At 40.8% G+C, this 13508-nt stretch overlaps 1 protein-coding gene across 1 annotated transcript in view; it reads left to right on the top strand.

Annotated features, from left to right (window-relative positions):
- The window catches only part of LOC104513806 (laminin subunit alpha-4-like), a gene marked incomplete at its 3' end in the record, with an annotated part of 48827 nt that overhangs the window by 8311 nt on the left and 27008 nt on the right, over positions 1–13508 (top strand). The gene's annotated exons all lie outside the window — the stretch shown is intronic.

Here is a 13508-nt window from a genome sequence, read left to right on the forward strand (position 1 = left end):
GGTGGGGGCAGTGGGGTGGGGGAGTGGAATTTCTGCAAAAGGGAAATCAGGGGAAGCTTCAGATTTACCCTCTCAGATTTAACAGTGCCCCATGAGTAACATCATACCTGCTTCAAGGCTACTTTTCTTTTTTATCCCCTGAGATTTTTTGTCTCGATCTGGAAATCTCTCAGGGAGTGCTATAGTTTGTCAACTGATTTTGTCTCACTTATCTGGGGGAGTCAAGAGGGGAAAGTATGACTCAGAACGTAACTTTCCTGTGAGTGTTTTATGGGACTGGGTGGAGGGTGGTTAATGAGGAAACAAAGCAGAATTATTTATCCCTTTTCTTGTAAATTGTTCTCCTTGAATAAATTCTGCATCTTGTTTGAAAGAGGAAAATCAAAAAACTACCTTTCCAACTGCAGATTTTGTATGTCTGACAGTGAGCATCTCTGAGTTTTTTACTTGGTGGCTGTAGTAATAAGTACATTAGAGCAGAGGATGGTATTAATCTCTAATCCTTAGCCAGCTTGTAGACAGCTAAAACATTTTAACCCTCCCCCTTTTTGGAGAAGAATGCCTTTTAAGCAGAGGCTTTGTCTTTCCCACTGTATATGGAAAAAATGACTGTGCACTTCTATGGAGAATGCCTAGCTGAGAAATATTTATGTTGGATCCAACCCCATCTCTGTTGCTGAATGGCATTTTGTTTTCCACTTGGACTAGGGAAGGGGTAACAGTCTGGAAACATTTTCAACACAGGAAATATTTTAAAAAATTAAATACAATTACTTAGTCAAGGTAATAGATAACGCTGTTGCTCTGCATAAAGCCATCTGGTTTTCAGCTATTGCTTGTTTTCGCAGAAGTCGCCTTTAGTCTGTCACTACTACAGTGGAGGCACGCACAAGGCCACTCAGGGAACAGTAATACAGAGTGACCGTGGGTTGGGGAGAGGGTCCTTGCCGTTTCTCACTGTTGCCATGGTCTGCTTTGCTTATTGGTTTGGGGATTACCTATGTGCAATTAGCCATATTCACTCTGTCTTCAACTGCTAGCTCTACTATGCAACAGAGAGAAAGAGAGCTAACTTTTGTTCTGTATCTCTGTTGCCAGTGGGATTTTACCTAGAATTGGAGCAACTAGTTTCAGTCTCGCTTTTTTTAGTTTTAGAAGTCTCTGAGCTCTTTGTTTATAATTTCTGGAAGATGGTTTCCATCAGCCTCATAATCTGCTCTTTACTACCATCAAAAATAAACTGGTTTGGGAACTGATGAGTTGATAAATCCTCAGGTGATACATAAATATTCCCAGTTGTCAGGCATAAATCAGCAAGTGAAGTTTTCAGATTAGGCTGCTATTAAGTAAGGGCCTTACCCTCTCTCCCTTAAGGCAATCACAGCTTTTTCAGTAAATTCTGAGGGGAGCTCAACCCCTATATATACATAAATGATGGAGATCTTACAGTGTTAAGTTGTGGCTTAACACAGCAACAGTTGGAAAACCAGGCTAAATTCAATCATCGGATATATCCTATGATCCTGGTGAGACAGGGTGTGCATGGCTGCAGACCAGCCATAGCCCTGTGCGTGCAGGTGGGAGCATCACTGGGGATGCAGACAAAAAGGGATAAGATTGAGATCCACACACAGGTGATGGCAGAAAGGACACTAGTAACAGAAAATAAGGCTTTGATTGTCTTAGGACTCATTGAACAGTTAATTTACTGAAAAAGTTTGCAGATTCAAAGTCAGTGTCATTCCTTTTCTTTTTTTATTTTATGTTTGGAGATTCAAATTACTGAGCTTCACAAAAACACACCACTGCAACTTTGATGGGCACTTCACATCACTTACCTAGAAAGGCCCATTATTATATTAATTTGCCCAGCTTTATGGCAAATGCACCCAGTGAGGCTTTAATTTTCATTGAACTTATCTCATCTTAGAATTTAATTTAAAAAGTAAGAATATGCAACACTGCATGACTTCTTCAGCAAGAAAGAATTTGCTTTTACATTTGCAAGCTAAATAACAAAACAGAAAGCTTGCTATTGTGTAATTCATATTTAGCTTTAGTTTGTAAACTCATTAAATTCAATTATAAATGAGATACCTTTCAAGATAAGTGAATAAAAAAAGATTACCAGCATTGTGCCCAAAAATCTTCACCAACTTCTGGTTAATTCCTAATTTACAACATCAGTGGAGCACTGGAAGTAATAAATACTTCACAGTTAACAGTGTCAGAAATTTAAGAGAACAATATAGGAATTTAATGTACGACACCAGGGTGCTTATTGTAAAACTATCATAAATATTGATTTGGAGACTAAGCTAAAAAATGTGTTCCTCTCAGAAATGTTTACAATTTGAAAAATAAATCTGAAATTAAAAATGTCTAATTTGCATGAGGTTTCTGCCCTTGAAATGGTAAACACTATAGAGTGGCTTTTTGCATGTAGACAGTTCTCTAACAGCTGCAGTGTTCTATTAAATGGCCTAATTAACTGTCTAGCTATGATGTCACACACTGAATTAATTTCTTCAGTAATAATAGTTAGAATGTGACCTTTCTAGTTCAGAAGAATTTGATACTGTAGAGCAGAGGTAATGGAGGCTTATAGAAATTATAAATAGAGCTTGGAGGCCTAAGGGGAAGCCGATGAGCAAGTTTGTTTGTTTTTCATTTTCTAGGTTTGTGAGGCTCCAAAGCTCAGATAAAGTTAGCAAAAATCAACAGAGAAGAAATAAAATTGCAAAGCAGATGATGTCTGCTTTTGTCTGCATACTGTGGAGTACCTCACAGTGTAGAGCAGGAATCCTGCCCATCTCTCTTTATGGTGACTTTGATGGTGGAGCATGCCTGGCCAACAGGTCAGTTATTAACTTCTGAGAGCCTCATTCTCCAGAGAAAGATCCCCCTGAGATGTCATTGCACAGCGGATTTATAGGTTCAGATACAAAGACAGTCTTGAATTTGCTATTACTCAAGGTCTGGGAATTTGAAATTCATTTATTTCTTCAAATGTTAACTTAAGCTAGAGTGAATTATGACAGGTCTTAGAAAAGGCATCACCAGGGGATTTTATGTTTTAAATTAGTTATAGTTTAACTCAATGGTTGGAAGAACCGACAGCAATCTCCTGTATAGCCAAGACCCAGTCTAGGAAGATGCATGTAGCAAACTAAGAGAAATTAACAGGGCAGGTTAAAAGGGCAAGATAGCAGAGAACCAATGTTATTTGTACCTCCAGTATGAGCTCCAGCTTTGTTTTTTCAAGGAAAGGAAAATGTTTTAATCATTGTAGGTAACAAAAACAAATGCCCTAAAAGATATTTTAACAAAAACAACTTCTATATCAAAAGATTTTTCCATATTCATATTTCCTTCCATTTATGAATTGAAGAAAACGGATTTTCCTTAAATATCTTAAAAGCTCTCCTACAGAGAGTTTCAACTTTTCATGTGAAATTTTAACACTGAAATGTAATTCTTTGTCTTTTTCCCTACTCTCTTTGACTAATCCTTTTCATATATCTGGTACGCTTTGGCAGTAAATCCTCACAGGTCACTCATAAAAGTTGCCCTCAAATACCAGAATGTGGTCTATCCCTTAGAAAGGATGGAATAGGCACAATGCCAAGCAGTGCTGTGTAAATATGCAAATAGTTTTAAAATATGGCTGTTTAGCTGGAAACTAAAAAAGTTCTTTCAGCACTGGATTAAAAAGACTGGAAGCCTTGGGTCCAGCAACAGCTTTATATTCACTACAGGCATATGAAACAAGCAAATCATGACTCCCAGAAATGTCTGCCCATGTGGAGATATTCATTATTCCTGGTGGTTCTGAGTAGTTCCCTTAAAAGACATGAAGTTGTTGACCTGTGTCATTTCTGTGGATTACATTGGGTATATCTGGGACACTGTAGTCTGGAATTACATTGGGTACACTGCTGTGGATTACACTGGGTACATCTGGACACAATCCCAGGTAACCAGGTCTAGATGGCCCTGCTCAGCCTCAACCGTTCTGTGATTCTGTGGTTCTGGTTGACTATGGTCTCCATGGTCACACAATAGAGGAGCAGAAGAATGTGTTTTGTTGAGTCCCAGTATCCTTATGAATACAGGGGCAGAGAAGGTCATGCACAGACATGAGGTGATGAGTTTCTCATCTTTGCAGTGAGATATACTATTTTTCCTTATGTTAATTCCAAACAGCATAATGAAACTATTGCTGTGAAGATGTTAGATCAGAGCTGAAGGGTATGTCATGAAGTGGGTGAGTGACTAGAACCAGGTGCAGGGAAAGGCAAAGTGGAGGAGTAGGAGGACAAATGGAAAGCAGGACAGGGAGGACATGAGCATGAGTAGAGAACAAGACAACAGCAGAAGGGCAGTGGGGGCAGGTGGAGATCCACAAGCCATCAGCGTAATGTTCAGATGCTCCATTAATAGAAACAGCCCAAAGGAAGTAGAGAGGCCTCCCCTGAGAAGGGCCAATGAACGACCAACTCATCTGGTTGGCATTTACTGTAAGACTGTTTAAATGACATTCAAGCCTCGTTGCCAACAAGAGAGACATCTAATATAGACAAAACTAAAAGGTAACCTATAAATAAAAGCTAGAGTGAATGAATCTGTGCTATAAATATAAACTGAGGAGCCATGGATTTAATCAATGCCTCACTATATATAAATATTCCTATTGGAACATGCTGCCTGCAGCAAACCTCTCATTGCTACAAGTGCTCACTATGCTTTTGAGGAAATGGTAACTGCACAAATATCTATCTACATGATTATTCTTTCTCCTTTGGTAAGTTCAAATCTGTCCAAATTATGGGGACACGAGAGCTACAAGAAATTGATGAACAAATTATTTGCAAATATTTAGTTATGACTGTAAAAAAGTGTCAGGGATATGAATGACTGTTAGGACAATACCAGAGCTGTCATCAAATAGTTGAATATGAAGAGCACAAGGACACCTTCTAGAAATATTATTTTCTCTCTCCTGCCTCAAAAAAATCAGAACAAAATAAAGCAGAGAGTATTTAATTAGACAAATTTTACCCCATCATACACTGCACATAGGATCCATCACATTACCAGGTCTTCTGTCCACATGGCTTACCACCAACTCTAGATAGACCAAATATAGTTGTAGAGAAGGATCCTTTGGGCAGGTTGGAGGAGTAACAAAAAAGAGTGGTTAAATACCACCATCTGTTAACCATTTCAGCTGTTGAGAGACAGAGGGCACCCTCTGAAGCTTCTCCCATAGTAGGCATTATGGGAAAAAATTTAGAGCTTTGCTCTTCAGTTCTTGATTACACATTGCTGACAATCTTGTGAATAGCCCAGCGTTCATGTGTGGAATAGATGAGGATGAAAGCTGCGATGAGGAGCAGTACCAAATGATATTACAAGCAGCAAATAATGTTACACACACAGTTTTCATGCATTCATCACTGATGGCCCTACCCTCTGGAAAACAGGAATCAAGAGTCTAATCATACGGAGGCATCTGGCAGCATCTAATGCTGGGTTCACTGATTGTTATCTCCTAGTTATGAAGTGTGGCAAGACAATCTTTCATGGTTAGCTAGGCAAAATAGCAAAGGCAGATCACCTGCTGATGCACACTGTTCAGATATATTCCATGTACCTGCAAAACATGTACTATCTCCTGGGAACAGAGAAAACCAGCGTAGTTCTAACCTTCATCAGTTAAATTCATCCCAAGACTTACTTAACAATGTTTCTGGAAGTCAATTGAAGTCAATTATGTCCTGAGTTGAAAAGCAGATGTAGACATCATGTTGGTGCCCTCAGTACTTTCTTTGGTGAATGAAACCCCAGAAGTAGACTTGTATATCTATCTAAAGTAAATGACAGGTAGGTAATGACTTCCAAGCATGATAATCCATAAAATCTGTGCCTGCCCAGAGTGGTTTTAAACTAGGATAACCATGAAGTCATACACTTTGTTTATTTACATCCTAATCTGGCAAAACAGCATTTTTAGTGCAGCAAATGTCTGCTTTTTGGAGGGAACACGAAGTTGTCCTTAGAATGGGGTCATGTTTTTTCTGTACTAGAGCTTTGCTGCATAGTTATCTATGGAGTTTTACTCCAGTCAGCATCTCTGGAAATTATCAAAGCCACTCACAGCATCTCTTCTTCCCAGCTGTATGTACAGTGTTTAACCCCAACTTGAGCCAGGAATGAATATGGCAGGATTAACATGATGGCAGGGATCAGTTTTGCTCTCTGTAAAATGAGGTAATCTTGTATCTTACAGGCATGTAGTAGAACTAAAGTCACTGCAAGAAGCACCAAGTATTTCAGATGGCAATACAAAGTATTAACAATAATGTCTTACAGAATTCTTTCCTAAATATGTTCTATGCTGTCCAAATAATAAAGTTGAAGCAGGATTGAGCTACTAGGAGCAATAAAATCAATTTCCAGATAGTACATGTCCAGTGGTATTTTAAAACTCTCCTAAAATTTATAGCTGTACTAAAGGTGCTATCATATATGCACGCTTTGTGCCTCACAGAGAAAAAAAAAACATATCCCAGACATGAGCTGAAAAGATTCTGTTTGAAGATTTTTGAATGCACAAGTATTCATTGGGGAAGGTGGCAGTAGTGAAGAGTGATATAATACAGCTCCCTTGGAGACCTGCATGTAAATATCAAAGGAGATACTATCTGGACAAAGCGAAACATCCCATGGTCATGCTCTGAACTGGCCAGAATCAACATAACTCAAATATAGAAAGAGAATTGCTTGGACTTGTCAGACACCAAGGTTTCCTTTAGATGCATCCACTTCCTCTACCTGAAGATATTGACTGGCGCAACAGACGATCAGGAGCATTTGCACTCTCTCAAAGGTACAGGGTGTCCAGCAGTTCAGCCAAATCTATGGCATAGCAGACGTAACCTGGACACTTCTACACAGCACAGCACATCTGACGTGCAATAGGTTTCATCCCCTCAGACGGTGTATGCAGTACAGGCACCTACACGTAGGCTAGCCCTCCAAGTTCCCCTTCAGAGTCAGAGGAGAGCAACAGGCACTGCTGGCCTACTTTAGACACATTTTAGTGTACAAGAAACTAAACCATACAAAGGGTGTCTAGCTGGCTTCTTCCCATGTGGATGTCTCCACGTGGATGGCTCCCAGCCTGCTGTGGTTTGGGCTTCCTACACAGGCAGTCCCGCGGCCCAGCTGGGGAGGCTGCTGGCCAGGATGCCCCCGCACTAGCCCGGCCACAGCTGTGTTAGCACAGCATTGCTACTGGGGCACAGAGGGCCCCTGGGATTCAGCCTGGGTCTGTCTTCATGGTGGCATAGACATGCCAGGCGAGACCTGCTGAATGCTGAAAATTTGGCATGCTTTCTGTGAACCCTTGGCTGGGGATTGAGTATTTCTGAAAGTGAAGACCCTATTGTAGGTGATAAAGACCAGGAATATCTTCAGAAAAGAGCCCTACCTATTCTGAGGAAACCAGAGAAATTGAAATAGCATCAAATGTACAGTAGATAACTGCTTTCTCAGACTTGTTTGTGTAATGTTCTTATTTCTAATAAATAATTACATAAATGAAAGTACTCAGAGATATTCAAGCAGGAAAACATCTTTATTTTTAGGAAGGGCAGTAGGCTATTTATCTCAAGTTGGTCTAAGCAAACAATTTTCTAAAAGGCCTCAGAACTGTGGCTGCCAATTCCAAATACTGCTCATTTTAAAAAAATAAACAAAAGCAAGCATGTTTGGGTTGGATTCAGAAACATCCTCAAGGAGCAGAGAGCCATTGTTTCCATGGCAATGCCACGCACTTTCAGCAGACTGGTCTCTCTTTTAGGCACACAGATTTAAAATGGGTGGAGGATGTTCAGAGTGTTCACTCACCCCTATAAAGCAAAACATGGAGAGTTTCAGGGATTTAGTATTATGCTGAGTCCTAAACTTCAGTTTGGCTAAACCATGCCTTCCAGGAAAACATTACACCTTGATGTGAAGCTGTCAAGAAGTGACATTGCTCCATTCAATCTGTGCAAGTGTTTTCATTAATGCATTAAAAACTTGGGTTTTATTTATTCATGTATCCTACTTCTACACATATCTATGGCTGACATGATGCCTGTTATATCAGAGGAGAAACCTTTTTAGATTTTCTTTTCTCTGAGCTCTAACGTGAAGCTTGAGCTTCAAGTGGAGTTTGTTTCCTTTTCTTTCTTTCTTTCAGTTCATAAGAGACAATAAGGACTTAGGAGGATCACACAGTTCTGAAACTGTTGATCAACCTATCTCAAGTGATAAATACTGTTATGCAAATAATCCACAATATGTGTCACAGTTCTCCATAGACGTTTCAATTGAGAGATAGACTGTCACTCCAGACTTTACAGTTCTCAGACTCTCTTATGTATATGTCTTCTGACAATATTTTTGCCACCTTTACAGAACTGGGAAAAAAAAAAAAAAAAAAGAAAACTCTAATGCACAGAAATATTTTCAAATTTAAGTTATATGTCCAATAAACTTAGGACACCATCAAGATAAAGCAGGTGAACAAGCTGTGGCATGTCAGCTTAGCCAGAGGTAACTATCAATGTATGCTCTTGACTATCGCCAGACAGCAGGCAATGAGAAGTAAATTCTCTTCCACCACAGGCTAAAAGAGCATGATCAGAAACAGTTGCTATGACATGGGCAGCATACCATAAATTATGCTAGAGTCATTTATCTAGCCTCTTGGCATATGAAGAATGTGTGGGGGCTGCCAGAAAATAAATTTTTTAAAAATTGCATTTTTGTCTCTTTCATCTTCTACATGAAATACAGGTCTTTATGACAGAAGATAGAACTTCTTTGTATTTTTGCAGGTAGATTTGGGATATTAGGTTGATTAACTTAATTTTCATTTCATCACAGTCCCATGAGTTAATAGGATTCAACTGTACCCAGGTTGCACTCACTTGTGCTATCCTGAACAGACCTTTGAAGTAAGAATCTTCTAAGTAATACTGTAATGTTTGATTTTTGCCCTCGTGTCTGGACATCCATGCAGCCCACTGAGGATCCTTCTCAGATCTGAAAGGAAGCATATCTTTTGCCTCTAGCTCTAGCAGCAAACAGCATAATACTGCTGGCCAGCTACAACCAAGTCTCAGCTGACACTAAGGTTTGCAGTGACTCAGCAGCTGATGTGCCATGACTGGTACTTCAAGTGCTGTTCTTCAGATTCAGTTCCCCAGGTACATTAGCTGTTGTCTCTTTTACAATGGTCCTGGAGGCAAGCACCATCTTTTTCTTCTGGGTTTGTTTTGGATCAAATCTAATGAGATTCCTGGTCTAAAACTGGTAGGCATGAGTATAATGGATATAACAAAGGCTGAAATGTCTTAATGTAGACCATTTAACCCTGAATACAACTCCCTTCATGTACCCCAGCACTCAAGAGAAAACTCTGGAAATAACAAACACTGGTGTGGATCCAGGAGGGCCTTTTATTGTGGAAGAAAGAGACCCTTTGTGCATTTATATATTCGCAGGAAAGCCACAAGTTCCAGTAGTAACTAAAGAAACATGCCATGTTTTCTTACCATTAGAGGAGAGAGTCAGTGGCTATATGTGAATTACTGAATAAAGCAGTGTGGGGACCTCCTAGTCAAATAGCATAACACAGCCCATGTCCACGTGCTGGAGTGGTCTCTGTGTTCACCCAGAAAAGAGCAGTCCCAGACAAACTGCCTTATGGGAACACATCCTAACAGAAGTCATGCTCTGAGCAGTGCTTGGACATTGTCAAGAAAAATCACACTCTGTCAAAGAGCAAAATCAAGACAGAAAATGAACTGGCAGTCAGTGTGGGTGATCAGTGGAGGTTGGAAATAGGTGATCTTTAAGGTCCCTTCCAACCCAAACCATTCTGTGATTCTATGATCATAAGCCCGTGCCTGAAACCACACCTTGCCCTTCTTCAGCTGGAGGATTCAGGTGTAACCACAGAGAACACTCTGTGCACGTTACCAGCACAGCACTCTTCTTTTGAGAAAAGCAGGCCAGAAAAGTCCAGGTCACAGCAAACATACCCATTATAAACTATATATACCCAGTAGTGGCTGCACCACCGCTGCTAGCTGTGATGCAGATCAGGACCTACTGAAATGAAATCAGTGGAACCGCTTGAACATAATGTGGAAGTAAACTCATACCCTGTGTGGGTTGTCTTCCATCTTCAGTCCCATCTTGTACCCATACCAGCAGAAGAGCCTGAGGAAACAGAATGTGGCTGCAGGCTCCACAGCGCTTTCAGCACTGCAGCTGGTTCTTGTTTTTACGAAATGTAATAATTACATCCAGATGCAAGGAGGGTGGAAAATAAATGCACCATGGGTGTAAAAGATTTTCAAGAGCTCAGCAAGATCCACATTAGGTTGGACTTTTCAGATAGAACTGGAACAAACATTGTCCCTTGGGTAAAAAAAAATCTAATAATTGTGAAGACGTAATTGCTAACACAGACCTAGCACTTTGGCCTACTCATTGTCTTCACCATTCAGAAACAGACAGTGGACGGAAATGTCCCCTACTCAATTGCCTGCATAACGATTTTTTAGGGAGGGTATTTCCATTTTGTTCCAGACTTGTTTGTGCTTGTGTGTGTGCAATTATTTTGTGCTCCCAGAACATTCAGCCATTTGAATCCCTCAATTAGCTCAACACACTGACACTTCTTTTTATAAATATGAAGTTGGCTCACACCCTGGAACAACTAACCAATCACTCCATTATCACGAGTAGGGCAAGGAGCAACCAAAATATATCAGAATAATTGAGAATGCCTGAGAAAACTTCTGAACCCTAAGGAAACAATCTGGATCCCATTTTCCCCTCATTCCCACTACCGTCATAGCATTGATTGTCAATACCCCATTTCTGGTTTAAATTGATGCAACACATGGTTTAAAATACTGTATTAAAATAGTGAGCACCAGCACCTTCCAAGTGTTGGTGATGAATTGAATAATGTGGGGAAAAAATGTTGCCAAAAAATACCCAGGTGACTTAGGACCCTGCATCTCATTTTCATGCAGGGGTCTGCCAGTGAGATTAGCAGAGGCACTCAAAACTGAGGCAGATGTCTTGAGGAACTGAGAAGCGTGTCTGGTCAGAATAGGGGCTAAACTGGTTCCCAGTGGCCTTCAGCAAAGACTGTACAACCCAGCAGGTACAGCTGGAACCAGTGCTCGTTAGGCTGAGCTGTGCCTAACTTGGTACAGCTGGAAGAGTGGACTAGCCGAAAGCTCACTCACGGCTGCGATGCAGGCGTACCCTTAGTTGAAATACGAAGGAGATGATCTTTACAGCTGGCTGGAGGATTTGCACAGACACCTGTACACACATTCATACACTTCCATTGTCCATATTTACCATCGTAAGTAAAAACTGATTCTGCTTAGACCTGCAAAACCAAGAAAGCTTCCAGGCAGACACTAATGTACCAGCTAGGACCACCCACCAACCGAGGGGCATCAGAGAATATATAATGCCTTGGATCTGTATGGGTGGAGAGAAATATTGCCAAGACAGACACTGGGATAAGAATCTGTTTTCAATTTGGAAACAGTCTCCCTTCCACAGTGTGTGGTGTAATCATTCAGCTGAAACCCTGAGTCTGGTGGGAGCCAGTCCCACAGCTCTGTGTTAAGACTAAACAACTGAAAGAAACAAGCAGTACAAATAGATGGTATTTCTGCTGTCCCAAAGTGGCTATGGTATGAAGGCTTTTCCTCCTAGGGGCTATTATCTAAGAAAGTGTTTCCAAAGCAAACCAGATAAAATATTGCATGCAAGAATGGTAAAGGCAACCAAGGTTTCCATTTATGTTCATCTCAGCTTCTCAGAGCTCTCTGGGATAAGATTAGATTAATGATTCATTTGTAAACCTCATTTTTAAGATACATTGATTTCTAAACAAGCAGCTTATCTGGCTGGATACAAGTTTCTACCCATCCTTGAGAATGGAAGCTCACATGCAGATGAATCTTGGGATTGCTGGCTCTTGCTACCCAGTGCGCCAGAGCTATACTTACAGCACCGTGGAAACATTCAGGTTCAGGGCCCAGAAGGAAAACAGCCATAGCACTGTGCAAGGGTTAATTAGCTCAGCCACCAGCAGGGCTCTTTAACAATACTACTCACAGGCTAGTTTTTGCAGCTCTTGCAGGTATCGCTGCACAGTGCTGGATTAGACATGGTGTGATAAATAATTTCTGGAGATCTAAATGATATGCCAGGGCCTTCACATCTTCACTGCAACAACAGTGCAAGAGTTAGGCAAGGGTAGGAGATCTAGTATCCAAAAATCTCTGAGTCTGCATAGATCTAACATAACGCGTGTGACACAGGGAGACCACACAGGGTGAGCAGATGCTGACTGAGTAAATGAAGTTGCTCCTGAGGTGAAGGTGTGCATGTCTCACCAGCTTTGCATTATGAGGTAGAATTTCCTCAGTGGAGAACAAGAATTTACACATAACATATCAAACAAAAGCTGTCCTCCTTCATTTTCTTTTTATTTTCCAGTCTTAGAGGCCCATCTTAATAGCTTTGTTTGTGTTTCTGATTCTTTGCATCATTGTTCTAATTAGTATTTAAAAGAAGGTGATTTAGATATTTACAATTTTCTGTTTAATTTTGGTAAGCTTTGGTAAGTTATCACAAGTACTGTATTATATACACCAGGCACAGCCACACATTTAAGTAAAACCAAGAAAATTTTATCTGTCCTGCAATCACCCCCTATTCATGCATTATGTCACATGAAGAATGATTGAAGAACTGTTGTATCTCCCAGGGATTGATTACTTCCTGGAATGGCTACAGGTTATTGCTGGCACCAGCCTCACAGACAGACAGACAGCCCTGCCTCGGTAGCCTCTCACAGCAGCCAGGCAGCTTTCATTCGGAAGGGCATCGATACCCTTCTGTCTCTTCTAGACTCTTCATCTGAAGCTCATCAAAGCTTTGATGTAAACTTTCTAAAGCTTTTCTTTTTTAAGAAAAAGTTATTGCATTCCTATATATACACCTTCTTCACTGAATAAGGATCATCATCCTTATCCTGACAGGACAAGGGGTTTAAACTGAAAGTGGGGAGATTTAGATTAGATATCAGGAAAAGTTCTTCATGGAGAGAGTGGTGAGGCACTGGAACAGGTTGCCCAGAGAAGCTGTGGCTGCCCCATCCCTGGAAGTGTTCAAGGCCAGGCTGGATGAGGCTTTGAGCAACCTGGTCTAGTGGAAGGTGTCCCTGCCCATGGCAGGGGGTTGGGACTAAATGGTCTTTTAGGTCCCTTCCAAACCAAAGCAGTCTGTGACTCTGTGATTTCTAGTTAACTCATCCTCTAGTACAAAATGCAGTAAGACCCTGCTAGCTCCTCACCCACAAGCAGGCACCCACTGCTGGCCAGGGGCAGGACACAGGCAGGGAAGCT

The sequence above is a fragment of the Eurypyga helias genome, unplaced genomic scaffold (genome assembly GCF_000690775.1).
Source record: "Eurypyga helias isolate BGI_N326 unplaced genomic scaffold, ASM69077v1 scaffold32508, whole genome shotgun sequence".
Lineage (NCBI taxonomy): Eukaryota > Metazoa > Chordata > Aves > Eurypygiformes > Eurypygidae > Eurypyga > Eurypyga helias.